The sequence below is a fragment of the Aulonocara sp. 'chitande type north' Nkhata Bay genome, linkage group LG20, assembly GCF_057382095.1.
Source record: "Aulonocara sp. 'chitande type north' Nkhata Bay isolate Kocher_YH1m ecotype deep benthic linkage group LG20, A_spYH_male_GT1.1, whole genome shotgun sequence".
Classification (NCBI taxonomy): Eukaryota; Metazoa; Chordata; class Actinopteri; order Cichliformes; family Cichlidae; genus Aulonocara; species Aulonocara sp. 'chitande type north' Nkhata Bay.
Genome location: NC_141363.1, coordinates 29790674 through 29818474, shown reverse-complemented (window position 1 = coordinate 29818474; position 27801 = coordinate 29790674). Strand labels below are relative to the sequence as shown.

Sequence of the window (27801 nt, the reverse complement as noted above, 5' to 3'; positions counted from 1 at the left end):
CAGTCATTTTTGCACATTTAGTTCCTGCTGATGACAAGGCATCAGAGCACACTTTACATTTTTGCAACAGTTTTTATCTTGCATATATATTAGGTTAAAAATGCTCAGTTTACTTGATGGATAAAGATTAAACTAATTTGGCATGAGGTACAGAAAATATGAAATAGACACTAAAATAAAAGAGTAACGTTTTATTTTATTACCCATCCATTTCATAGCGGCTGGAGAGTATCCCAGCTGACATACAGCAAAAGGTGAGGTACAACCCGGCAGGTCACCAGTCCATCATTAATTAAGGTAATGATGTTTTATATCAGCTGTGTGCTACAAAACATTTGCTTAGTTCGAGTCTGTGTATCTTAGATCCCAGATGAAGTGCAAAGTGTCTGCATGAATCACACAGAGTGCTTTTCTCCTCTCAGAACAGTGAAATCCCTTCTTCCCACACTTTTCCAATGATGCACGTTGTGAGGGGGATGCCCATCCAACAATTTTTGCAACTTCTGAAAGCCAACAAACAACAGTTATTCATATGAAAGTGAGAAAATAAGGACACTTTTTTTCCAAAACGCTCTGTTTAAGTCCTCTGTAGATTATCTTTGTGAGCTGTACTTCAGAGTGGGAGAATGTCACAAAAGAGTGTTTTCTGTTTTTCCCATTCTTTAAAATTAAACTCTTTTTTTTTTAGAAATACTACTCCTATCAGACAATGTTCATATAACAAATAAACCCGTTTATTTCACTTACAAGTTTGAAAACTGCATCCAATTAAAGATTTTTGACCACTCCACTTCTTTCTCTGCCTCTACCTCTCTGTTCTGTCTGTAGTCATTTCCTTTGTGGTGTTGTGAAGGAGCTGTCCACCTCTTACTGGAAGGCACACCTCCTACTCCCATGTCCTCCCTCCTCCTACAGCCCCTGCTGCATTCCTTTATCTTTAACCATTATAACATTTTCTTCCCCACATCTGGCAGTTTTTCTGTTGTCCTGCTTCTGCTCCCTGTATGTTTAGCAAAGGCAAAAGGCTCTGAGAAGCTTGTTTGTGTCTGTGGTTGTTCTGTTCTTGAGCTCGCTGAGTAACGAGTGTAAACGTACACAGCACGAACATGCGGGAATCAGGCAAAACCAGTGAGAGTTGGTGAGAGACAGAGAGACAGGGATGCGACATGTAATTGTGCTCTAATGAAAGATAAACAGTGCAGTCTGAGGGAGTGTGTCTGGGCAGGGCCCTCGGCTGGCCTAAAGGCTCTGCTCTCCTAGGCTCTTAATTAATGTCTGAGGAGGTCAGTCAGCCTCTTATAACCTGTCACCAAATACTCTAAGTAGCGTAAATGTGTTTTTGTTTGTGTGTTTGCGTGTTTCGCTGCAAGTCTGTATGTTTATGTGTGCGAAATGCGTCAGAGAAAAATATAGAGAATGCCCACTTTGCGGGAACTAACTGCTCCAAATGTTCTCTCAACTGCTCTCATTCCACCCTGCACGATGATCAACCTAACTGCAGGTGTCCACCTGTCTTTTTTATTGTTTTTTCTTCTTTTGCGCCTGGTGGTGGTCACATTCACTTGGAGCACTGTCTCTTTTTATAACCACATACTTTTTGTTTCTCTCAGTCCCGGCAGGAAAAGCTCAGCTGTCGTATACCCTGTTTCAGGGGCCAGTTTGTTTCCTGGCATGTCTTTTACTGGACCTTCCACTGATAATCAAGATACACTGTATCTGGTTATTATAAAAAATGAAACAGCTTAAAAATGCAAAAGTTATCATTTTGATCTGTAATTTTGTTGTGCCAAAGTTGATCTGAAGCAGGTGTGCGTCCACACACTGTGTGCATGTGGGAACGTCACTTGTGGCCAAGCAAGGTTTAACTAAAAGAAGGGTATTCCCAGCCAAAAGTCTGGCCACAAAACCCAGACTAAGTAACCTCAGAGTCTGGGTGGCTGGTCTGAACCTCGCCGTCAAAGTCCTAATCAGCCTGCACATTACACACTATTATGGTTAGAGCGTGGGGAGGGAGAAGGTGAGAGTGGTAAAAAACATAAACACAAGAAAGTGAGACACTTCAGTTGCTATAACTGTTGCAACGTTATTGTTGGGTTTTTTCTCGCCATTCGGTTTTTGCATAAAATCCAAACTGAAAGAAATACATGGAGAGAAAAAGACAGTGACAGCTGTTTGCTTTTTTGACTTCGCTTTTCTCACTACCATTTATGTTGTTCGCTTTCCCTACGAACAGACAGGTGAGAGTGGAAGAGCTAACCAGGAGGCCCTGACCCTTGACCTCTCCCCTCTAACTCAGTTCATCAGTTGGTCTGACCTGACCTCAGCCCTAACAGTGACTCAGGGTCACTGCCAGTTGTTAAAGGCACACAACAAGCCTGGGAAAAAAGAAAAAGGAAAGAATCACAACTTTAACTTAAGAAAAATTACCAATACATGAATGTAAATTGGGAGAAAAAAGTATTTAAACATGATGTAATGAGTAATATCAAAGACATTTATTTAAATTAAACCCAAAAGTACACTTATCCCTCTGTTAGATTTTAAAACACCAAAAAATTGGGGGATGTGACACAAGCAGAAATATTTCTAATTCATTTCTAATTTTTCAGATAAGAAATCAGAAGCCATTTGGGATAGCAAACAAAAAAAATGCATATTTTTATCATTCTATATTGTTCTGTAAAATCCCAATCTGAAAAGTATGCTGTATACACTGGGGTCAAACAGTTTTTATAGCATAAAAATACAACAGCACACTCGGATTTACTGTTCTAGGCCCTGATGTATTAAAACATTTAAAGTTATAAAAAACTTGAGTACTCGAGTACATGTGCTTAGACACTTGCCAGGAGAGGACGAGAGGCGAGGTAAACAAGCTTCCATAGCCCGTGAGCTGAAAAAGTGTGCAAACTGCCTCCTCTACATCTCTAATTGCATGTTTTCTCCCCACATACCTGTAATTACACTCTGCCTACCACTCATCTTTCGCTCTCTGAGGCAACACTCGTGCTAAACCATAATGAAGCCAGGCTCTAATGATTTACAACTGCTTAGCATTAGCACATACACTAACAGCTTCAGACATTACCAGCGACAGTAAAATTACATCTTTATCAAACCAATCCAAATTACATGAGATTAAGAAAAATATAGATTTAAAGAGTGGCAATTTAGCCAATCCTTTTTGTCTTCCATTTAAATGTGTTTAGCTCGACGATTTTGAATATATGAAGAGCTCAACAGTATTGGGCAATTGAGTTATACGCCTGCACAGGTATAACTTAAAAAGGCCCACTTCAAGTTCTGTTCACCTCAGACTGACAAATATGAAATGGAAAAGTGTTTGTCCTTTGATTTATTTACATTTGTCCTGACTGACTGACTGCATGTGCCTCCCAAGGACAGAACTTTCAGGAGAGAAAGTGTGCATATGTGGAGTCATTTGCATAAGTAGGCCATTGGTTCCTAATGGAGGCGTTTTGTTCAGGCGTTAACAAGGTGTCTCGCTGGGGCTCTCGTTCATTCGCTCCTTCCTGTCGTCCGCTGACTCTGACGTCCAGGCAATCAGCGCTGCATTTGGGCTCTCTCTTTGTGTGATTTACGAGCTCCCAGATTCATTTAAAAGCCATTGTTCTCCTCTGACGGATACCATGGCCCCCTCCGCTTCCACACTCTTGCTCAGGGACCGCACGCACACGCACACACACACACATTTTTACACGGCCGCCGCTTACTTTATCTCTCACTCACTCACCCACTTGCTCAATCACTCAACACATACACACACTGTGCCCATCTATCATGAAGCGATGCAGGAGGAGATTGTTATCCCGGTAACCGTATTAACCCACAGATCTCCAGCACTGGCTGATCCAGCAGTGTATTAAGGCGCAGGACAGAGAGCGGTAGACGAAGGGAAGAGAAGAGAAGAGGCTAAAGAAAAGAAAATCAATAGCTAAATTTATTATCATTCACATTCATCCTCAAACAACACTTCTGTCCGCAAAGCACAGAAGATAGGAAAGATGGCAAAACATCTCCAGCCTCGTCCCCTCTCTCGTTTGCTGAAGATTGTCTGTCAGCGAGGCGTCTGTAAATGCATCAAGACACACCTGCGCTTGATTAAGTGTGTTTAGACTGCAGATGGAAGGATGGGGGCAGGGTGTGTTTGGGGGCAATTTAGAGAGCAGAGGTTTTATGAGAGTAATCATCTCCAATAAGGCCTTCCTGGGAATCATAAGCCCCCGCCCTGCACACACACTGTGCCTAATGTGCGCCACACACACAAGCAGAAAGGCACACTTTTGCACCTCCGAACCCTCTCACACCCGCACACAGAGATCCCTTATGCCTCTCTGTTCATTTTGAGCTTTAATAAGAGCCAACTACATTTTAATCTCATTCCTCATAAGTGGACAACTTGTATTTAATTCTCCGAGATGAGAACAAGTTGGCCTCCCACAAAGCAGGCTGTATTGAGTTACAGCCTCTGCTCTGCGTTTATGTGGGAGATTAACTTCTCCCTCCGAGTTCATATTTTGATCTGGGCCAGGCTGTGGCAGAAGGGACGTTGTTGGAGGGAAAAAAAGTACAGAGAGAGAAAGAAGAGGCCAGGCTTGGAAAAGACATAATGTTGTTACATTGTTTAATGACATTAACGTATGTGCACGCCAGTGAGTACACATCTACTGGAGGTAGACAGCATTAAGACCCCTTACAGCCATTAGGTTTCTTAACGTGCAAAGTAAAAGATGTTGTCCAACAGTTATGCATTTCATGCTCGCACAAACCTCCATCCTCAAGTGGATGAACTTGAGGATGTTCATCCACTGTTCATGAAGTGGATGAACAGGCAGTCGCTAGAAGATGATTTTGAATTCCGGCTTTGAGATTTACTCTGTCAAGCGGCACCGCCTAAAGTAAATTATAATAAGCTTTGAAAGTAAAGAGTATTAAATTGCCAGTGCTATGTTCTATTGATAATATGACTGATCATTTTATTTTGGGGTTCTACTGCATTCAGTGTGGAGTTTGCATGTCCTGCTTGTGCCTGTGTGGGTTCACTCCAGGTACTCTGGCTTCCATCCACAGTCCAAAGACATGCACATTAGGTTAACTGGTGTTTCTGAATTAGCCTTAGGTATGAATGAGAACATAACTTATTGTCTGTCTCTCTGGGTTAGCTCTATAATAAACTAGTGACCAGTCCACGGTGTACCCTGCCTCTCACCCTGTAACAGCTGAGATAAGCTCCAGCCCAATCAAAACACTGAACTGAATAAGCAGAAGAATGCATGGCTAGATAGCTGGCTGGCTGGCTGGATGGATGGATGGACGGACGGATAGATGGATGGATAGATGGTTAGTCTACTAAAGCAGTTTCATGTGCTTTAATGCCTAAAAGAAAATCACATTAATGTCTAATACTCTAAACTGCTGCTGTAAATCTCCTTTCTCTTTAAGCTCCAAAAAGCCCAGACTGCGCTGACTGGGCTGGCAAAACCAAGTGTTGGCTTTGTAATGTAACTGCTGCTGGCTACCTGGGGCTTCAGCACCTCGGGAGTCTTGTGTTCATCGTGTGCAGTCATGCACTGCTTCTGACTGAGATATTTTTGAGACAATAGCAAACTGAGAGCCCACTCTTCATTCGTTTGATGATGTACACACTAGCCAGTAGGTGCTTCTAGAAAGATGATTCTGTTCATCTGGACAAACAAAATCAACTTTCTCGCATCTCCTTACCTAGATGACTGAGCATGCAACAAGAAAAAACACAGCATAATATGAGCACTTGAATTTCCTCCAAATAGGCCTATTTAGCATTCAAGGTAATCGGGAACTAAATCCGGTTCCTTTTTTTTTTTTTTTTTTGTTAAGGGGGCTATTAGCTATGAATTAATACTTCATTCTTATCTTTAGTCTGACTGATAACAATTTCCTCACACTGCTCTCTCCATAATCACTAAATCTTTTATCAAGAAATTCTGCTTACTCTGAACAGCACCGGCTCCACTGCTCAAAATGATCTTTCATGAGAACAGTGGTGCAAACTATGTTTTTATGTTTTCCACTGGAAAAAAAAAAAAAAGAGGTTGCGTGTCACTCCAGCAGCTGTAACAGTGTGTGTCAGCTGAAGTGTGTCGGGAAGACTGCAAAGATCCCGTAAGCACAGGGCACAGTGGCACTGGGTTTAGGGTAAGTGGGATGTTGACAGCTTTTTGGACAGCTCGCGCTCTGCTCCGACAGGCCAAGAGTTATTATCCAACCTGAGAAAGCCCAGTGGCAATGCTCAAACCTTCAAACGTTCTCAGTTTCAACTGTGTGTGTGTGTGTGTTTGAAGGCAGGCTGAGGAGGGCAGAGAGTCATCCAGTAGATTTACTGTGTCAGTAAGCAGCTGTGTTTGTCAGTGCAGGCCCGAGGCTTTTCAGTGTCATCCAGTCGGTGTGATTATACACCGTACGCTCCTCCCATTTTCTGCCCTTCTCATCCACCTCTTTTTACAAAGGCCCACTGAAAGCCCGGGTCAGCTTACCTGGAGCACAATATCGGTAAGAGAACGAATTTCCAAAAGAAATGTGTTAACACTGAAACAAAAACAGGTATGCACAATAATTATATTCATATTTATATCTCATTCCCACACACAAACACATATGGATGGTCAGATGGATGGATGCATGCACATGGCAATCCATGAGTAGCTATTGTTTAAAACCGTGACCTCAAACAGCCCTTACTGTGAAGTAGATTGGCCAGAAATGATGTTGAGATTTGTAATTTTTGAAAAGAGATCCTGCACTGGCCTGAGAAAACGTATAAGCTGTGCTCCATTAGGAGAGTCTGTGACGTCTAAACCGGCCTGTATGACTTTTCAGCAAGAGCACTTGCTGTTGCTTTTACTGCAGGTGTTCAAAGTTGATTTGGTTTGAAAGGATTACAGGGTGGAGGAATTCCAGTAAGTACAGTTTTCTTTTTTGTGTCTGGCTTTGTGTGCATGCCTGCATGTGTGCATGTGTGCATCTGAAAGAGAAAGAGGGACATCATTAGACTGCTTATTTCATGATGGAATAAGACGGTGTTCCCACCTCATCTGTCACTCTTCACCTCATCCTGTCTCAAACTAAAACATTCATCCCTTTCTTGCAGCAGAAACCCATCAAACCTTCTCGGTGCTCCCTGAAACTGCTTCTAACTTCTCGCTCAGCTTCTTTTATTTGTGCTATGTTAAATACAGCTAAAACTTTTATAGTAATGTTTTGTGCATCATTTGGGGGAGTTATGTCACTGTGACCGTGGAAGAGTATCAGCCACAGTATCAGTCTGAGTGGTTTAAACTATCTGTGTAGAGCAGCTGTGGTGTGGGTAGCTGGGTTGTGTAAGTTTATTCTACTGTGGGCAATCATTCTGAGTCACTCTGCAATCAGCCACCAGCTTCTGTAAACAATGTTTACATGCATGAAAAAGATGTTAAACATCACTGAGCACACCAGCAAGTCAAAATATCTAATAAATAAATATGCATAAAATTCATTTAAATGAACGACTTCATGCTCACCTTTCATAACTTTTTTATAAGCTTTCATAAAACCGGATTTTAAAAAAATAAAATGACTCTTCAGACTTCATAGCATACATACATTGCTGATATACAGCGGAAGCATTTGAGTTAAGTGCTACATATTTCCCTTGAGAGTTGATAGAGACTGAAAAACAGAGCTAAAAGTGAATCAATATGGGATATATGACTAGAAATAAACTGTAGTGGTTTCATAACTGCTGGATTTATGAATAGTCAACTTTTTTCCTAATAAGATCGGCTCAAAAGGTGCTTAAGTTTAAGTAAATATTTTCATACCTTGTACCCAAACAAATTTCAAAAGGTCTGTGTGTAACGTGCTGTCTTTAAACTACAAACAACACGATCTAATAATCACACCTTCCAGTGCACGCTGTGATCAGCATTACTCTTACAGATTTATAAAAACGCTAAACCGCCCTGAAAATGTTTTTTTCAGAAAAAAACATACCCCTTAGTCAAAATACGAGACAAACAGTTCAAATACTGTGTTTAAAATTTCACTAAAAGCCATGTGTCCCTCTCAGTTCACCCTGCCCTGGGCTAATGGTTAAGTAAACAGCCTGGTGTCTGGCCTGCTGTGGGAACAATCTGGGACTATGTGTGTCGCTCTGCACACCTCTGCACTAATGCTGGTCAGAGTGTCGCGGCTCGCAGGCTGCATGACTCCATTGTGGGCTGATAGACACAGACAGGCAGGCAGAGATAGACAGTAAGGGAGAGGAGAGAGTTCACCAGAGCTCACCACTATGAGAGTCATTAACCGTTTCTTACTCAGCTTCCTATTTAACCGAGTCAAGGAACTGACAGCAAGTTCTCACCTCCTGAAGTTCCTCCTTCACTTTTGGAATGGCAAATTTGTCTTCCCTTGTATTTTGTTTAATACTAAATGCAAAATTTACATGCAATTGGAGCACGATCAGAGCCGGCTGACCTGCCTGATTCTCAGCAGATAAAAAAGGAAAGCTGCAGGCCTTAGTTACTACATAAAAAGTGAGTCTATTTTTAATTAAACAAGAAGTCCAATAATTAGTTTGATTAATAGTAAGCTATTTCTGTTATAAGAACAGATTGATTTGCACACCAAAAAATACCATATATGGATTTCATTAGCTGTGTAACGGTTCAAGCACAAGGTCTTCCTGAGACTTCTGGTAAATTCAGCAAGTAGCTTTTAATCTGAAGCAGTAACCACAGGAAAGGTTTCGCAGTAGCTTTTGCAAGCTAATAGGCAGCAGCTATGGCAAGAGATAATGAGATCAGTGTGTAAAGATCAATTAGCTTTTCTTACAGAAGCAACACAAGCTCTGGAAGTTGAACTCAGTGAACAGCGAGAGTTTTAATTTGGATAACAATGCGTTAGTAATTTCTCTCTAATTTTCTGACCATACTGGTTCAGGAAGATGACTCAGTTGAGGGTGGAGTCGGTTGCTCTTAAGCAACCGACTCCACCATATTATATTATTATTATATATAGTTATTATATTTATACTAAAAACTAAAAGAATTACAGCTGATATGTATAATAACAGTAGAGTGCTTTTACAAAAACAAATTAAATTGAAATAAAAATATAGAGGAAAAAGTCCTTAGCTTTAGTCTTTGTTTGCACAGCCTAACCCCAACAAGATATAGGGTGTCTACATGACTCTGAGTAAACTGCCCTCTCAAAGTGTCTCCTCCTAACAAGGAACTCCCACATCGCAGTGATTGCAAAGACTAAAATGAATGCCGAAACTAAAAAGAACCAACAAATCCACTTTGGGAAGGAATGAAACGAAACTCATTTTAAAGCAGAAACTCAAAATGAAATAGAAATTAAAAACTCATCAGAAAACACAAAACTCTAATAATAACTGTGGTGCTGCAAAACCAGAATACTGCACATCAGTAGCGGCTATCCCCTGCTACTGACGTGCAACAGAAATGCATATGATTACAGTCTGGCCCAGCTAAAGTGTGCTATACTGGTCTAGTGGAAGAGGTCTATAATAGTCCTGTTAGTTCCCAGCAGTTAAATATAAGGAGTGTCTGCACTAATAACCACCTACACTGAATATAGACCTTCAGACATTGGAAGATGTTTATCTATTTTTCAGTGTTTGCCTACTTGAACGGTCATTTATCGAGTTGACGTTACCTCTGTGAAGTTAGTTTGTTTGGATTTAACTTTCACTGCTTTCTGAGACACAGGGAGTGAAAGACAGAAAGAGAGCGAGAGGGAGAAGTAGGCCATGACTCTGAATGGTGGCAGTGTCATGTCTTTGATGTCAGTTTGTGTCCAGATCTCACACGCCTGATTGGACAGCTCCAAACAAACCGGCAGGAGCCCAGTTCAACACTTCGAGCACGCAATGACAGAGAAAACCTCAAAGGGACAAGCGGGTGGGTGGGATCTGAAGTCATTTTAAGAAAGTCCGGACTGAAAATGTTGACTTTTAACCCTTTTAAAGAAAATCCAGTTTCTTCAAAACCTAACTAGACTGCTAATTTCTTCTTTTCAGCTGCAGAAAAATCAAACACGATGCATTATTTTTAATATATTTGTTTATTCTCCAAACATTTAGCTCAAAGACAGACAAAAGACACACTATTTCCCCATAAACACGTGCAAATATGTGACTTCAATATGTTGTTAAAGTCGGGGAAAAAAACAAACTCAGTGAAATTACCTCTTGAGACTTCATGTTTAAATTTGTGCACACAAACATACGATGCGGGCCTCTCCAGGCATGTTTACAAATGTGGCTCCCCAGTGACTGGGCTAACTGGGGTAAAGAGACCTCAAAAAACAGCGGTCTACAGGGATATTCCACAGAACAAACATATGTATGCACGTACACACCAATGTGGATACACACTTGGAAGATACCCCATGCACACATGCATGGTGAACACCCACTGAACCAAGCAGAACCCACCTAATGAAGAACATTTTTAAAATCTTTTATATACCTACGAGATAGGCCAATGAAGGTCTTCCATTTACAAAATAAAAAACAAACAAATGGAAAACTGCTGCTTTATGTGAGACTGCAAGCTTTTGCAAATCAGTTCTTGTATATATCATCAGGTTTTTGATTAAACATATCTTACCAACTACTGGATGTTTTCCAGTATTTATCATATCATTGATAAAAGGATTGCCTCTGTGTTTTTTTACTCTCAGATTTGTCAGAGCTCTCCTTTCTTGTGTCCTCAAGATGTTCTTAAGGAACTGAAGAATGTCCGTGATCCTAGCAGAGAAATAATTTAAGGAACTATAGCAGAGCTGACACAACAAAGTACAAGCATTGCTTTCGTTATAAGCATTGGACCCCACCTGTCCCCAATGGCAGCTGGATAGACTCGAGCTCTGCAGCAACTGTGACTTAAAATTCAACCCTAAAGTGTAAATTCACAACTATCCCTCTGACCTTCAGATATAAACCAGTGGCGAGTGATTCTTACCTATGATGCCTCTTTAGCTCAATGGGATAAGTCATCATTTGTGCTGGTAATGAGAAGGCCGTGACCTTATGTGGCGTATGACCTACTACATGTTTTACAGTAGCATGTGTAACTTAAATTTTAGACATCTGCATAAATTTTACGTTGGAAATAGAGCACACGGAGATAACCACTCACACCTACAGCCAACGTAGCGAGAATGGAGAGAACCCATACATGCAAATCCCACACAGAAAGGTCCCCTGAGGCACAATCGCTGCGCCAAAACTTCTCCATGGTACAAATTTGTAGCCTCAATCTGTGGCTCAATTAAGTCGAGTCAATCAAAAGACAGATGAAGGAGAAAAGGAAAACATCTTGCCAGAATTCACTGTTTAGCAATGATATCTGGAATTCTGAAGGGGAGGTTGATCGGTAGTTCAGCAGGCAGCTTCGGCATAAATCTGCCAGCAGGGTAGGGTTTGAACTTCTCCCTCAAGCTGATTTTAATTCTTTACAGAACTAGTTTTTGTCTTGGTTCTTGTGTACAAATGAGTGGAACATTTGTTAATGCTTTCCAGCAGAGACTGCCTGAAAATATGCATCAGTATCGCACTGTGTGAATTATTATTGTGTCATGCCTCTCTCATTAAGCTTTTCACCACACCTTCAAGTGTGGTTACAAGAACTACTCGTTGCAAGCATGCTCTGGCCATAAATGGTATTGCGCACTGATAAATTATGCGATTTAGAAGTTTTGGGAATTATTTCAATCATGGCAATTTATTATCCTCATATCATATACTGATATCATCCTAACGTGACCGAAAGACAGTAATATCACACCAGTGAAACAGCAAAGACAGTTTTCCTCTTGGTGACATCAACAAGATAAAAGCACAGAAATGCAAAACTGTGGATTTCTTTCGTCTATCATGTGACTCTAGCGGCTAAGCTAGCCACATCGCAAATATACTGTACACACACACACACACACACACACACACACACACACACACACACAGGGTTATACAACCCAAAATCAATACTTCATGTGCCCTGTGTCTTTTTGTGCTGAGAAGACATCTTGCGAGAAGACAAGATGTATAAATGGCAAAGTTACCTTTGTAGTGTTGATTGAAATCACTGCTGGGGCGGATGTTTCTATACGATACAGGCATGTGCTCTTACTGCTGCGTCTGTGTGCATGCATGTAATTGACATGAGCACACCCACAGGTACACGTGGGAGCAGTGTGCCAGCTACATACATGCTAGTTAGGGAGAGTGCTTAGGCAGCACAGCGCAGCACATTCTCTGTGTCAGTTGTCCTGATGAAATAAGGTTTATAGAGGGGTGTGGTACAACAAGGTAAGGCCCAGAACAATGATTGTTTGTTTGTTGTTGTTTTATTGGCAGTGATAATTGCTCCCCCTCCTCTTAAGGATGCTTCCTTACCGCCATGCCGCCACACACATGCACACACTTACGCGGCCACAGGAATGCGTCCACACTCCGTGCCGCCGGCACATGTATCCCTGTTCTTGTTTTAGAAAAATTTCAACATGTGCAATTCTGGAGATCTGATCTAAAACAAACTCTAAAAGACATGCAACAGAATGAGCTGTCCCTAAACTGAGTTTTCTAATTTTTGGAAAATCAAAACTGAAAACAGTGTTTCTGCACTGTCATGTTACACAAAACCTTCAACTTTCCCTTTTGTTTTCATGTAAACTATGAGAGAAAGCAACCGATGGCTTTTTTTCCTTATTACTCCATACTCTAGACTTCAAGTGAATGTACATCAATTTTAAAACAATTAAAAAGTATGTTGTGTCGGTGTACTGGAATATAGTTCAAGATTATTTTGAGGACTGGCAGCCATTAAGTCAGTATATGATTGAGTGCTGAACAGTAAAACACCCAAATCCAATGATTTTGTTTTCTAATGTCTCTGCTCAGAGTATGGGACTTTTACTGATCAGCTCTTAGCTCTGCTTGTTTGATTTCTTTTTACTTTAACCCCTTTTTTTAGCCCTTCCTGGTACAATCCTCAAGGGATTTGCATCTCCTCCCAGAATCAAACTGGTGATCTTTTCATTGTTAGGTGAGTGTTTAAAGCATTCCGCTATGGAAACACAAGTTCTCAACTATGATGGATAAAAGGGAAAAGTTGAAATTGAAAAGAAACGCTCCCGTGGTTTCTTTCTGCTGTATGACATGAACTGTGGCTGAGTGAAATCCATGGTAGTGCATTCCTTTCTTGTTGCACTTTGTGAACCCTGATGAATGAAGCCTTAATTCACATGAATTCTCCCGTGCTGAAAATCACATCATGATCTCTATTAATCGCTTTCTGTGACACACGTGCAGAGAGGCTGTTTTTCTGTGAGGCGTAGGTAAAGACAGGCAGGCTCCAGAGCATAATTGAACATGTAGCTACACCACCACAGGGAGTTGGCAGCGCCCGGGGAGAAGACTTGGCTCCCCCAGAGAGGCCTGGAGCATAACCAGACCAAGCTGTGCCAGGCACTGAAACAAACACACAGTGCCCCATCTCCTTTAACCACCACCCCTTTCTCTGCTATCCCACTCCTTTAAACACCCCTCTGCTGATTTCCTCTCCTTTCATGCATAACTTTTTAGCTCTTGCTTGTTTCTTAAATCCTGGACTTGAAATCTTGTTTTGTCATTTAAAAAAGTGTTCGGGGTCAACACTCAATTCAGTTAGTTAAAGGAATTTTCAAATGTTTCCCAAGAAAATTTCCTCAGGCCTTCTGCCAGGTCCAAGTCACTTAGTTGGGAGTGAGAACCATGTTCTATCTTGTCTGATCAGCAGTGCTGTCAAACCTTCTCTTTCACTGCCACATAACACTGTTTGCTGTCATAAAGTGGTAGAGACAAAAAATTAAATAAAGACTTAAAAACATTTGTCTAGTCTGGCAATATAGTTTACACTTGGCCTTATGTATATAAATACACTCATACATGTTCACATGTTGTATAAACCAAACAAACAACGTACACACATACACAAAAGCAGCAGAAACAGATATGCAAGGATACATTTACACAGAAAGCACTGGCAGGGTTTTTCTGTCAAGCTTTGGTCAGTGGGGGAAAAGGAGGTTTAGTCTAATTTGGGATACAGTGTCTAACCATAACAGCATCATATCTACACCAGAAACCTCTAGGTTTCTAGGAATTTAGAGTTCATGACTGGATTTTAAAGGCAGACGCACATTGTGACCATGTCATCATCCACGAGTGGCTTTCCCAATGCCAGACGACTCTGCGTTAAGACATTTTCAATATATATGAAGATGTTTGTATGATTTTGTGCAGCCCATATGTAATTGATGTATAGTGAGGCCGTGTGGTATGCCAGCAACAGCTATATATTTACACTTCCTTTCCCCAGTACAGTGTGCTCGTTCTCTGGCTTGCTTTGAAGAGCTACATAAGTGGGCATAGACCCAACCTAGCCCGGCCCTGACCACACTAGAGGCCATGGGTCGAAATGGAAAGCGTGTATAAATATATGTGCACATATGGGAGTGACGTTTTGAGGATCATATCTGAATGTGTGATGAAATGAGCAGCACCTACTGGCACTGTTGCTGTCAGTGGAAAGAACTGAGAACAAAGAGCTGTCAGTTTGAACACATAACACTGCGAGGCCAGGACAGGACATGGCATGCACCGCGCTCAACTGTGCCACCTGAACACTCCCCGACACACAAGTTAAGTCAACACCTGCTGTGTAAACGCTAAATGTTGTCCCTCCTTACATCTCAGCTTTCCCTCTTTGTTTTGATTGGTCTAGTATTTCTCCCTCTATTCTGCAAGGCTGTTTAATGAGGCCCAGTTTGTAATTGGGCCAGTCGTGTTATTTTAGGGTTGGAGCACAAAGTAATTACCCATCCGCGGCTGTACTGTACTCTCAGAAAGACAAAGAGAAGGAGAGAGCAAAAGAGGGAGAGCAAAATAGATTAACGGGAAAAGAGAGAACACGAAATACTTTGTAACTCAAAACTATAATATTACTACATTCTTGAGAGTTTAACTTTTGTCCTTTGCAGCTGAATTGCGCTCATATGGGAAGTTCTCGAGCAGCTCAAACATATCGAAGTTGTGAAACTGCCCTTGACTTCTCCATCAGCTGCATCCTGTTGATGAACTCCAAAATCAACGTGACTATGACTTGGGCTCGCTTGAGCTCAAAATAACATAAAGAAGGGGAAAACTAGAAATGTAACTCTGAACATTGGATTGATTCAGCACATTGAAAGCATTACACAGTGGAAAAGCTATTGTACACGTGCACTCACTCAGATCATGACTAGGCTAAAGTCGTTATCTGAGAATGAAGCTCAGCATGAAGAAAGGGCTTTAAGACATTAAGTGTTGTTTCAAAAGGACATTTTTTTGCACCTTGAGAAGTACAATTATAGTTTTATTGGAGTCGTGATAGTGAATATATCCGGTTAAAAGCTTCACAAGGTAGAAACAATCTTCAACATTATATTAGGATTACTGCATCTATAATTTATTAATTATTAGGTCTTTTTTAGCTAACTTCCATAACATTTTCCATAACATATACATGTCTGAGATGCTTTATGTGAGCTAATATCATTTAGAAATCTTTGGATAATAATCTCTTAAAAGAGCACACTAGCAACCAGAACTGCAATAAATAAGAATAAATAAATCTAAATTAATGCAGAAGAATATGAATTATTTTCTATTCTATTCTATTTTAATGGAAATTACAACAAATCTGTCAAATTCTTACTACAAAATCTTTTGGTTCAACAAATAAAGAAAAACATGTATTAAAACATGTCTTAGATATGGATACTCAGACTCTTCTAGTGTGTCTGTGGGCTTTATGCTAGCCTATATACTTGCAGCAGTGGTAACTTTGAATAATAAGAGAGCCACTGAGGTAATGATTTACCATGCCAACCCTTCCAGTCCCTCTGGTGATGTCATCACAGATATTAGTGCAGCACACACGCAGACACTTGCAAGTCTTTTACAAGTAGTCGTACAGGCTGCAGTGTATATGAGCGTGTCAAGGAGACTAATCCTTCAACTGATAAGATTAAACTGTGCCAAACATGTGGTCACAAAGATGTGAGCACACATATATATATATAGATACAGACACGCTTGCAAAGCATGTGTTCAAAAAGCATAAACACGGTTGCTGTAAATGTTCCTGTTCAGCTATTAAAAATTAAGTACCATTTTTGGATGGAGCATTTTCCAATAACCATACAAAAACCCGGTGCAGTTGGCGTTTACAGTTTAATTTAACATTAACATTTAATCTCCTAGTTAAACAATAAATGTAATATTTCACATTATATTAAATTTTCTTTTCCTACAGTTGTGTTTCATATGCATTCTACCATGAAACCAATCACTCTCTAACCTGCAACCTGCATATTAAGTGGCCATTTATCGGAACTGGAGGAAGGGAAGACGCATCTGCTGCCTCAATTCGTTTTCTTTTTCAGTTCTTCCTCATTCTGACCTGACTCACTTTGAGACGAAGGGACAGTTAACGCATGTTACAACATCGAAACTTGATGCTGGTGGCCCTCACCTCATAGTTTCAGTGGAAAATTTTAGAGAAATTAACTCAGCACTTTTGTTTCAGCCTGCTCTCAAAGGACACAAGAGGGTAAGCAGTCACGTTGTCAGAACCAGAACAGGGGAAAAAAAGCGTGTGAACTAATGGAAAGAATGACCAAGCATTAATAGCGACATGAGTGAAGGGGCAAAGAGGAAAAGAAAGCTGTAGGACAGGTCAGGAGATGGACCAGATTATAAATAAACAGCAGGAAGAGGATGGCTTGGCGCAATCTGGACCCAACCAGATCTAAAAGCTTTTTTGTTTTTTTGTTTTTTTGTTTTTTAATTGCTATACTCACATAAAATTAAATACACCACCACTGTTAGTCCACAACATGAGCAGCATGTAGCCTACATGATTAGAAAGAATTCTGCTGATGCGAACTATGCAGTGTAAAGTAAACAAATGGGAATACGAGCACATTAGAAATAGCACAAACAAAGGAGAAGAAATACTACACGGAGACAACCCTGCTGTGATATTAACACCTCCTTTGTTCTTGCGGCTTCTACAAGATAGAAGTGTCAGCTAGAGATCCTTTCATATTGCAGAAAAGAAGAATAAGAGATGTACAATACAATACAATGCAATATTTACAAAATCTCCGTCCACGGCTGTCTAGACTAATTTATAGTAATATTGTACTTCGCATGTCCAGTGGCACAGGAGCCCCATCAATAACCACTGATTCAAGGTGTGCAACTGAGATTAGTGATCAACTCAGTGTGTGATCAAACGGGGAATATTGTGAGTCATGGTGCGGAATAATGGCCAGAAAAGTCTCCTAGCAGAACATTATAGTGACACAGACCTATGACCTTTTGTATTTTCTTTACCATTTTTTGGTATTAGATGAATGGATGATTTCTTTTTTATAATAAGCTAATGAATTTCCTGTTTTTTCATGAATACATTTTAACTGCCAAAACCCTAATTATTTCATTCTTGGCTGAATATTTATGCCACATTTTAAAGAGCAAATCCCTCCCTGGGACATTTACTAATCACTGCATTTTATTAAATGCTTATCCAATTAGGGGTCACAGGGGTTAGGGAAAGGCTGCCATAAGGCAAGAGGTAGTGTACACTCAGGATAGGTCACGGGTCTATCGCAGGGTAACAAAGAGAGACAGACAACTATTCATGCTCGTATGGAGGGGCCCCACAGTTGGAGCCAATAGCCTTCTTGCTATGAAGCGACAGTGCTAATCACCATCATCATCATTATCACCATCATTACATCAGATCATAAAAAGTGTCAGCACAAAGGCAGATGTATACAGATGGCCATTTTAACGTGAGAGTCTATTGGGACTGACTGGGTTTTAGAGCCGGCCTCAAGTGGCCATTTGTAGAATTGCAATGGCACCGTTGCCTTGGCTTCAACAGTCACCCCTGGAGATTGCCTCTTGCTTAAGATCAGTCTGCTGAGATAATATTTTGACGTGAAAATTTGAAGATTTTTAGGCAGAAACTCAAGAAGTTTTAAGATAATTTGTCTTCTCTTTTTACAGGACATAAACCGCATGCACACACACATTAACATGCACACACGGTTCCTGGTAAAGAAAGAAGAGAAGAGTAGATGAGGAAGGCCTTCTTTCAGTTCCCTCAAATAAACAAGGTTTTTATAATGTGCATGTGTGTGCGTGCGTGTGTTAGTGTACAAGTTAGTCTGCGAGGGGTTATTAGGGTGGGGGTTCGTGAATGATGATGACTGTGGTTTTTCAAGGAATTTTAGACTGTGCCTGGCCGCAAATAAACGCGAATGCACATATATCTCTGAGAGGGAGACAGATAAAAGGCAGACAGACACAGAGCGAGAGAGAAGACACAGGGAGATGTACTGTGATTCACGGTTCCTCCTCCTAAACCGAAGCCTCACCCGCAGCTGATGTTGCAAGCCCTTGTCATAGCCGTGTGAGGATGACAGAGGATGGAAGTGGCAACCAGCTCCAGATTCAACCAGCCAGACCTGGTTCCAAACTGTGACCTCATGACTGCCTGCAAAGTCAAAAAAGTCAAGTAAACAGACAAGTTGTCTTAGAGAGCCCTGATCCTCTTAATGGGCGATAATGAGGGGGGTCAAAATGTTTTACTAGCAGGCTCCAGGCACGAACGACTCAGTGGCTCCATAACTTTGAGGGCTTCAGCTTACTCCTTTCTTACTGTCATTCACTCACCTCCTTCTCTTTTGGCTTATAAATACATTAATTACATCAGACCCATGATCTAGCCTCCCTGAACTCACAGCTGGAAAATATATAAACAGAAATGTAGTTTCGCTGTTTCAAAGAAAGCGGTAATGAATTACACTCCCTGTTCTGTGGACAAAGGAAAAAATAATGTTTTTCTAACAGATTTGGCAAATCCATTTAGAATCTTTCACTTTTTTGTTTGTAATGTATCATCATGGGATATAACATATCCAGTTGTCCTCCAAAATTCTGTATATTTTCAAGTTATCGGCTCTCATACAGTTGGAATAAATAAAAACAGAGCAGGAGCAGCTTGTATTTTTTAAAAATCAGTACCGTTACTATAACAGTCTAACAGATGAGAAAAAACAGGGACACTGGTGAAAGGTGAAAAAAGGAATCTCAAAAAGAGCAAAATAATAGCCAATGTAATTAAGATGTTATAAGAAAGAAGAAACATGAGTAAAACTGAATTTAAGGTCCATTCCTGTTATTTTAACCAGAACTGCTCTTTGCTGTAAACTGAAAAGCGCTGCCTTTTTCGTGAGCAAATGAAAAAGTCCATTAAAAAGAATGGCAGCGTGACAATAGAAAGCAGAGAAATTGAAATGGTACAATGTGATAGAGCAGATCTACATTTATGAAGGCACTCTGTAGCCGTGCACCTTTGCCTGTTGGCATTTGCATTTGTATGAGCCCAGACACGAGGAGACGCAGCGAGTCTCGAAGTCTCCGCTTTAATCCAAGTGAGAGTCAAGTGGACAAGAAGTGGGGATGCTGTTGCCGCAAGTTCCCCAATGGAGGACTTTTGAGCTTAAGAACACGGGAAACAGAGACGATGCAGACAGGAAATGCAGGCAGACGGAGGGTATGCAAAGTGTGTTTAAAGGAGACAGGACCCTATGTGGCAATAACAAAGTTAGGGGTCAGTGACACAACTGATGAGAGGCCATATGGATGATGTGTGCAATGAAGGCTAAAAAAAGCTCTTGAATGGCCAGTGGACACTTACACACATGTTGTGGGCTCTTTAGCAGCTGGGTTAAGGTTAAATTAAAATAATTAAAAGTGCACTTATTCACACTGATTGGCTGGACCATGCAGAAGTGAAAGAAGACTAACAGATTCTGCTATCAGTGATGAAAAGTAATAAAGTAAACTTAACCTGGGGAGGTAGCCTCTGATTTAGCTTCTGATTTAAATCCAGACTGGGATCTTTGTTGCATCTCTTTTTCAAACATCTCTCGACTCCTGAAGACTTAAATTTATATACTAAATATCCATAGCGATCAGATAACAAGACTTGAAGATGTAACTACTTGAAGATGTAACTGGTACGAAACTATAAAACTACAAACTATTCGTGAAAAACAACTGGGCTAAGTCACCACAGCCTTTGGGAAACTATGCTGGAAATGACTAATGAAGTAAGGAAAAAGAATTAACAGATAATGAAAATAATCATCAGTTGAAGCCCTAGTGTTTAATCCAGGTGCCCATATTGGTTTTAAATGCATTTCCAAGATGTCCAAACACCTCAGGGGATTTCTTAAGCATTCAAAATAAATTCGAATGGTCACGCCATGGCCAGTGTGTCGTGAGATTAGCACATCCTTGAGGAGGCAACGTGTGTGTCTGTGTGTGTGGGTAAACTTGGTCATCTCTGCACTGGCTGCCATTTAGTAGAACAGAATTAGGCGTGAGGACGTCTGTCCGGTACCAAAAAATGACATCAGCCAGTTGGCAGAGGAGGTGTCAGAGCAGGTGCTATATGGGAACGAGGGAGGGATGGAGACATGCGGGGAGGGGGTGGAAATGGGGAAGGACAGGGAGAGGATAGAGGGAGGATGGAGGTGTGGGACAGCAGAGCAGAGGGTGGTGCAGGAGGATGGGGCAAGAGCCAAGAAGAGTGTCCAAGTGAAGCTATTTATAGCTCTCCATCATGGGCCATTCTACCAGGCCCTGATCACCACCAGTATTATCCCTTTATTTCCCCTCTGCTCATATTCAGCTCATAACCAAGAGGAGGCAGGAATACATTTACCTCTGAATCATGTCACGTCTCTCTATTCTTAGGCAGGAGTGCTTAATATTTTTGGCAGTTATGTCAAAAAATATGAAAGATAGTAGTTTTGTCATGATGCTTTTCGTGTGAAACGCTGCATGCTTCAAGGAGTTAGTTTTAGGCTATATTGTAATACCCATACACACTTTTAAGCAGGAGTGAGTGTATTTCTTAAGCACTATACCCCAAACAAACACGTGAAGATACTTTAAAAGTGTCAGATTCATACTATTTTATTGTATACATGTCTTCTACTAGGGATCGTATGGAAATATTGTACCGTACCACATTTATTTGACAACTTTGCAGATTTTAGATATGACATATAAAATGACTATTGCAGGTAATTCATGAATTAACTGAGCAGAAAAGTAGAAATTAAATTTTACAGCAATCGAGAATAAAACTACATGGAGTGTGATAGACTTACATAGCACTTGCACATGCATAATGCTAAAGTAATGCGCAGTAAACACCACTGCAACCATCCTAGCTCTTTCTGTCAACTGTTTTGTTTTTAACAGAAACCCTACAGACAGTTGAGAAACAAAAGGAAAGGATGAGCCACTAATTAACCCAACTGTACTATTTGCAGTGTAAACGCAGTCTTTTGACCTGTGCTTGACATTAGGTGACCCAGCTACAAGAGATCCATTACTGTCCGTTGCTTCAGCAAGGTTATCATGGGAATAGTCAAAGCATCCATATCACAGGGCATCAAATGCCGCTGTTTTTTTTTTTCAGGAGCCACTCAAAACACAAAGATATGCACAAGATGTCCCTTGGTGTTAAGTCTGTATAAGGAAGGAGAATGAGTGATGGTGGTGTAAATCACAATCATGTCAACCAAGGCAATGTGGTTTGTGTCCTGTTTTGGAAGCTTAGCATTTCACAATTTGTTTTGCTTTTAATTTTTTTAACTTGGTGTTTACAACTAATTTTACTTGCAGTTTAGATTCACTATTTTTAGGAAGATATTGTGGTTTTGGTTAACATATGTTGCTTTAAAAGATTATCCCAGTGGTGTAAAGGGGGGCCAAAACCAGCTTCTATACAGTACTGGTTTGGACAGACACAGCAAAAGACATCCTGTGAGTATTTGTGAGACACTTTGACAAAACTGCAAAATCTGACGCTTAGGGAGAAAAAGCAGTTGGCAAGCAAGTGGATCATAATGAAAGAGTAAGTTATGTAACCGATTAAAAACAGAACTGCTTCTCGATTTTTAGTGCACGTTGTTCCTTGTTAAACTTAATGCTTACATTATCCACAAGGCAGTTTAAATTCTGGCTTTAATCAGAGATACATGGATACTATGCTAGTAGCAGCTATTTTAGCTATGAGCCACTATCTAGTAGCAGAAATGAAAAGCATGCTACAGAGATCTATTCTTCATGTAGACAAAAGGCCATTTTGTTAGGTACACCTGTTCAGTTGTACGTTAACACAAATATCTAGTCAGCAGATCACATTGCAGCAACTCAGTGGATTCAGGCATAAATCCGGAGAGTAACCGTGCTCAAGACAACCTGCTGAAGTTCAAATCGGGCATGAGAATGGCAAAAAAAAGAAGATTTAAGTGACTTTGAATGTGCCATGGTTGTTGATGCCAGACGGGCTCGTCTGAGTAATTCAGAAACTGCTGATCTACTGGGATTTTCCCACCTCGCCATCCCTTGAATTTACAGGGAATGGTCATAAAAAGAGAAAAAAAATATCCAGTGAGTTGCAGTTCTCTGGAGAAAATACCTGGCTGCTGTCAGGAGCAGAATGGGAAGTTAAAAGAAACTCAAATAACCAAGTTAGAGCAAAGTTATGCAGAAGAGCATCTCTGAACTCACGACACATCAAACCTTGAAGCAGATGGGCTCCAACAGCAAAAGACCACACTAGGTGCCACTCCTGTCAGCTAAGAGCAGCAAACTGAGGCTACAAGCGCACCAAAAATAGAAAACTGGAAAACTGACGCCTGGTCTGACAGTCAGACAGCAGGGTCAGAATTTAGAGCAAACAGCGTGAGGGCAAGGATCCATTCTGTCTTTAATAAACAGTTACTGGTTACTGTATGGTGGTGGTGATGGTATAATGACTTGGGGAATATTTTCTTGGTAGACTGTGGGCTTCTTAGCATTATTTACACACCACAGCCTACCTGAGTATTATTGCGGGCCATGTCCATCTAATTATGACCGCAGCGTACAGATGTTCCAACAGGCTAATGCACCAGATCTCAATCTAATAGAGCACCTTTGGGATCTCAATGAACAGGATATTCACATCATGGATATGCAGCTGACAAATCTGCAAAACTGTGTGATACTATGATGACAACATGGAACAAAATTTCTGAGCAATGTTTCCAGCACCTTGCTGAATCTATGTATAAAGAAGTCTGTCAGGTCTGAAGGCAAAAGGGGGGTTCAAGCTGACTTCCCACCAAATATCTTCACTGTATGTTTGCTCAAGTAACGCAAGTACAAACAGACTTTAAAATCTGGCAAGTTTACCTTCAAATTAGAAAACTAAAATGTTAAAAGTACAGCTTTGTGCATGGCAACATCAGTATGTCTACAACTGGTGTGGACAACAGAACCCAAAAAGTTGGCCTCATAACCAGAAAAAATACATCCAAAAAATCTTGAAAAGCATTCCCATAAATCACACGGTGACAGATTAGCTGGAGTTAAACAAAGTTACTGTGCATGGATCTGCAACTAGACCTTATCCAGGCCCACTCCTACAGCGGCCTGCAGCACTAAGCCATTGTGATGAGTTGTAATGTCTCTGGGCCACGTGTAACACTATAATAGTGTCTTTGTCTTCCACTTATCTGGCTGCAGCTCAGACTGTGGAGCAGTGTTTCAACAGCTACTGTCTAACTATCAGACCTAAGGACACAATCTAGCTCTCTGTGTGAAGGCTTAATGTCAACCAGTCTGCATTGACAAAATAATCATCTGAGTTGAGACAGATAAGTAGATTTTTTTTATTTATTTTTTTTGCACGCCCACACTGACGCCTTTATAGGAAGCTGGAGCTGGCAGAGGTTAGGCACTTTTCTTCCTCTGCATGCCACAAGCAGACATGCAAATCTATCTCCAGTAAACACATACTGTAAACACTACTAAGCATTATAATATAGGAGTACATGCTAAAACACTTTTCTCAGTTTTCTTGAATAAATGCACACACATGTAGCACAGATGACCAGACGCTGTAGTGTATGGTGCAAGCTCCAACTTAGGAAATGTCCTTGGCTTTTCGCTTGTTTTCACGGTGAATCCCAGAGTCCACCCACACAGGCAAGCCCTGCAGAGACCTTCTGTTCCTCAACACAGGACACAAACATGCACAAAACACACACGCACGCACACACACGTATATTTAGAGAGAGACAGCCACCCAGAGAAAACAACAATAGAGAATTGAGGAAAGATTTTATTGTGACTCTGTGAAGCATTTCTATTTGTCATTTTGTGGTTTGCTCCAACTTGGACATTTATTATAGACTTGTTGACTAAATAATGTGCAGATGGTGACATCTGGAAGGAGAGATTTCATTGTTCAAAAAGTGCACACATTACATCTGAATCTTTACGCACCCTTTCGCTAACTTTTGCTTGACTTAGTCGATGCTCCGTGGACAAGAATGAGTTAAATTAGGCTTAACAGCACACATTGACACCAGCAAACAGCATAAACAGTTGGGCCTGTGTGTTTTATGGAGCCAGCAGAGAGTGGAGTACATATGGATGCCTCACATTATGGCACATATCACTATAATGTGTGTGGTAATGGCCGTGAAACCACATGTCACTGTGGATGGAAGAGAGACTCCAGAACAGAGGCAAGGCCCAGAGCCAGAACGGTATTGCAATTCACCTTCAATCGCTCTCCATCTCTGTTTTGCTCTGTCTGTTTATGTCATCTCTCTTTTTTTCTTCCTGATCTCTAGCCCTTACTTTCCGATTCCACTCCGGGTCTCTCACCACTTTTCAAATATCTCATGTTTCCTTCTCGTGCTCTGTCAGTGTCTTTCTCATTTTTCCAGACTTCTCTTCTTTAACCTGAGGGTTACTGCCTCTGAAAGAATGTCCTGCACAGGCCAAAGCAATATTGTGGTTATTCTTTGAAAGAGTCAATTTCATGCTACTCTATAATATCAAATCAAGGTTAAACCAATGACAATCCCGGGAGCAAGACTTCTGCTTATATTTTTGATTGCTTTAAGCATCAACTGGGTGTTTTTTTTTTGTTTTGTTTTAGGAGTACTTAAAATGCACTTTAATGGCCCGTTTTCATTTCGCTGCCGTATGTGAAGCAGCCTGTGAACGTAGACGTCATTGAAAAAAAAACTTGGCTCAGGTTCAGTCAGCATGGTGGTTTAATGCGAATAGCTTCAGACTATAAAGGTGATCCGCTCTTATCACATCCTCTCCTTCTGTCCATTTTACTCCCTCTTATCCCCCAGCAGTGACGCTGGCAGCACTGCATGTGCCCCACCTTTGCCATTTTTCAGTATGACACTGCATGAGAGTGAGAGTGTGACTTTAAAGCATGCAGGCAGGCTTTGCTCTAATGTTTGTCTCCAAGTGGAAGTCGCCTGGCAAAGTCCAGAGAGGCTATTGACAGTGGACTTTGGAGGGTGGAGAGATGAAGGCACGCTGCGCCAACACGCTGAAACACACGCACACGTCCCAACTCACACTTGGATCATAGGCTGGTACAGCCCCAGGCTATTGCAGGGTAATAAAACGATCCAGTGAAAATGCAGGAGGAAATGACAGGGAGAAATCTGTTAGTGTCCTACAGCTGCTGCTCTAATCAGATGCACGTTGTGTTTAACGTGGGCCTTGTTTGACTGAAATTCATCCATTGAACACAGGTTTCAGGTATACATGTGCTGTTGTCAATAAAAAGAACCACAGCGCTTGGATGTATTTTTCAGTAAATTGTGTCAAACAAGCCTGTTGTAGGTTAACGACCCTTGGGTGGGCTCTTGCTGATTCCCCACCTTCTGCCACTGTGGTTTTACCTCTCTGGAAACTCTGGCTCTACTGCTGGCACAAAATGGCTACCAGATGCAACACGCTGGCATAGGTGAAAGTCGGCCACAGAAAAACCTCTTTATAATAGTTTCTTCAAAGCTTTTAAAAATCCAGCTACATCAATAAAGATCTTTTGTTTATCCCTTTTTAAAGATATTCACACCGATTTAGATGCGTAACACTTTTACACACAACCACTGCACTCAGTGGTTTTAAGATTCACGAGGACGTCCGATATCGTTCAGTCTGTGCTAACCTCGTACCTACACCACAACCCCTCATTTAGCCGTCAACGTATGCAAACGTATCATGGAAAATCACTAAGACATAAAGAGGCATATACATCAATACACAATCTCAAGTACGCACACACATGCACGCACACACACAGACTACTTATCTTGAGATCATCTGCCCAGAGAGAGAGATGTTATTATAGGACCCTCCCAGACATGATGTCAGTCAGCTCCTAAGAGCTGTCTTTAAACCTGACACAAGCTCAGGCTTGTGACGTAGGACTTTTTCATTATCTACTGTATATAGAACTGTGCTATAAATTTATATGAAAGTCTTTTGTTTTTCAAATTAGGGTCAGTCTCTTCTGCTGTCTGTTAATGCTCGAATAGCAGGCTTAAGTAAGACGTTTTCTGCTTTTTGTTTTGTGTTTTTTTCTAGCAGAAAAATACATATTCTCAAGAAGTAGCTAAAGCAAGAGCCTTCTCATAGAGCAATGGAGATGTATAATTATGGGTTGTGTGTGCGTGTGTGTGTGCGTGTGTGTGTGTGTGTGTGTGTGTGTGTGTGTGTGTGTGTGTGTGTGTGTGTGTGTGTGTGTGCGAGAGAGAGAGAGAGAGAGAGAGAGAAAGAGCATGTGTGCAAGTGCGGTTTGGGGAAGAGGACTGGGGGGAAAGAGAGAAAAAAAATGTTGTAATTTTTACAGTGAATTCCAGCTTGATAACCAGAACCAGCTGGCTTTGTCTCTTAAACACACACACCAATCCTGAGCAATTGTTCTTGCTTTGACATTTAAATAAAAACCTATTAAGTAAGTTCAGCAGTTATTCAAAAATAATACTAAGAGACATGCAACTAAAACAGCTAGCGCTGCATGCCCGCTTGCAATAGTGATTAATGATTGTAATCATTACAATAATAAACTTGTTTACCATTTTTGTAACTCTGTGTCTGACTATGAAGACAAAAAAAGAAGCCTACGTGCAAATTTCCTGCAACCATTTATTGGTTGGGTTACAATATTAATAAAATCATTTCAAATTTAACATCATTATGATTCACTTTGTGGAAAAGTTTAAAAGATAACTAATGACCAGTCCCGCTGCCTGCTTTTTACTGGTCGCTTCAGAAGTTGCGTTCACTTCTTGTGTGTATATCTGAATCGTTCCATCATCTCAAAGGAGCAAAGTTACCAGACAACACATGCAAAAACAACATCACCTATCAGTGACACGAGATAAAGCAGAGATGAGTGATCCGTGTTTACACTCAATGCAAATGAAGGATAAACTGCTGGAATATCTACCACATTCCTTTATCAGTATTACAGTAGTTTTCAGCCCTGTGCACTTCAACCTCCAACATGCACAGAGACTGCTCGGCAGTTGACATCTCTACTAAGCTGCCTCCTTGACCCCAGCTGCCCCGGGCAACCCCTTGTTGTTGCAGTGTTTAAAAAGATGTGAGGTGTATAGCCTCCCACCAGGACAACTCTGCGAGCGAACACAGATTAAAGGCTGCTCATCTCCGAATGCGAGCCCTTAAGGATACACACAGCACAGCAGAGCAATTGCATGTGTGTGTGTGTGTGTGTGTCAGTGTGC

At 41.0% G+C, this 27801-nt stretch overlaps 1 long non-coding RNA gene across 1 annotated transcript in view; it reads right to left on the bottom strand.

The window, feature by feature from the left end:
* Positions 1 to 27801, bottom strand: part of LOC147305896 (uncharacterized) — a 207366-nt gene that overhangs the window by 14081 nt on the left and 165484 nt on the right. Inside the window, exon 3 of the long non-coding RNA XR_015126650.1 lies at positions 18538 to 18656. This is a non-coding gene — a long non-coding RNA (uncharacterized LOC147305896). The remainder of the gene's footprint in view (positions 1 to 18537; positions 18657 to 27801) is intronic.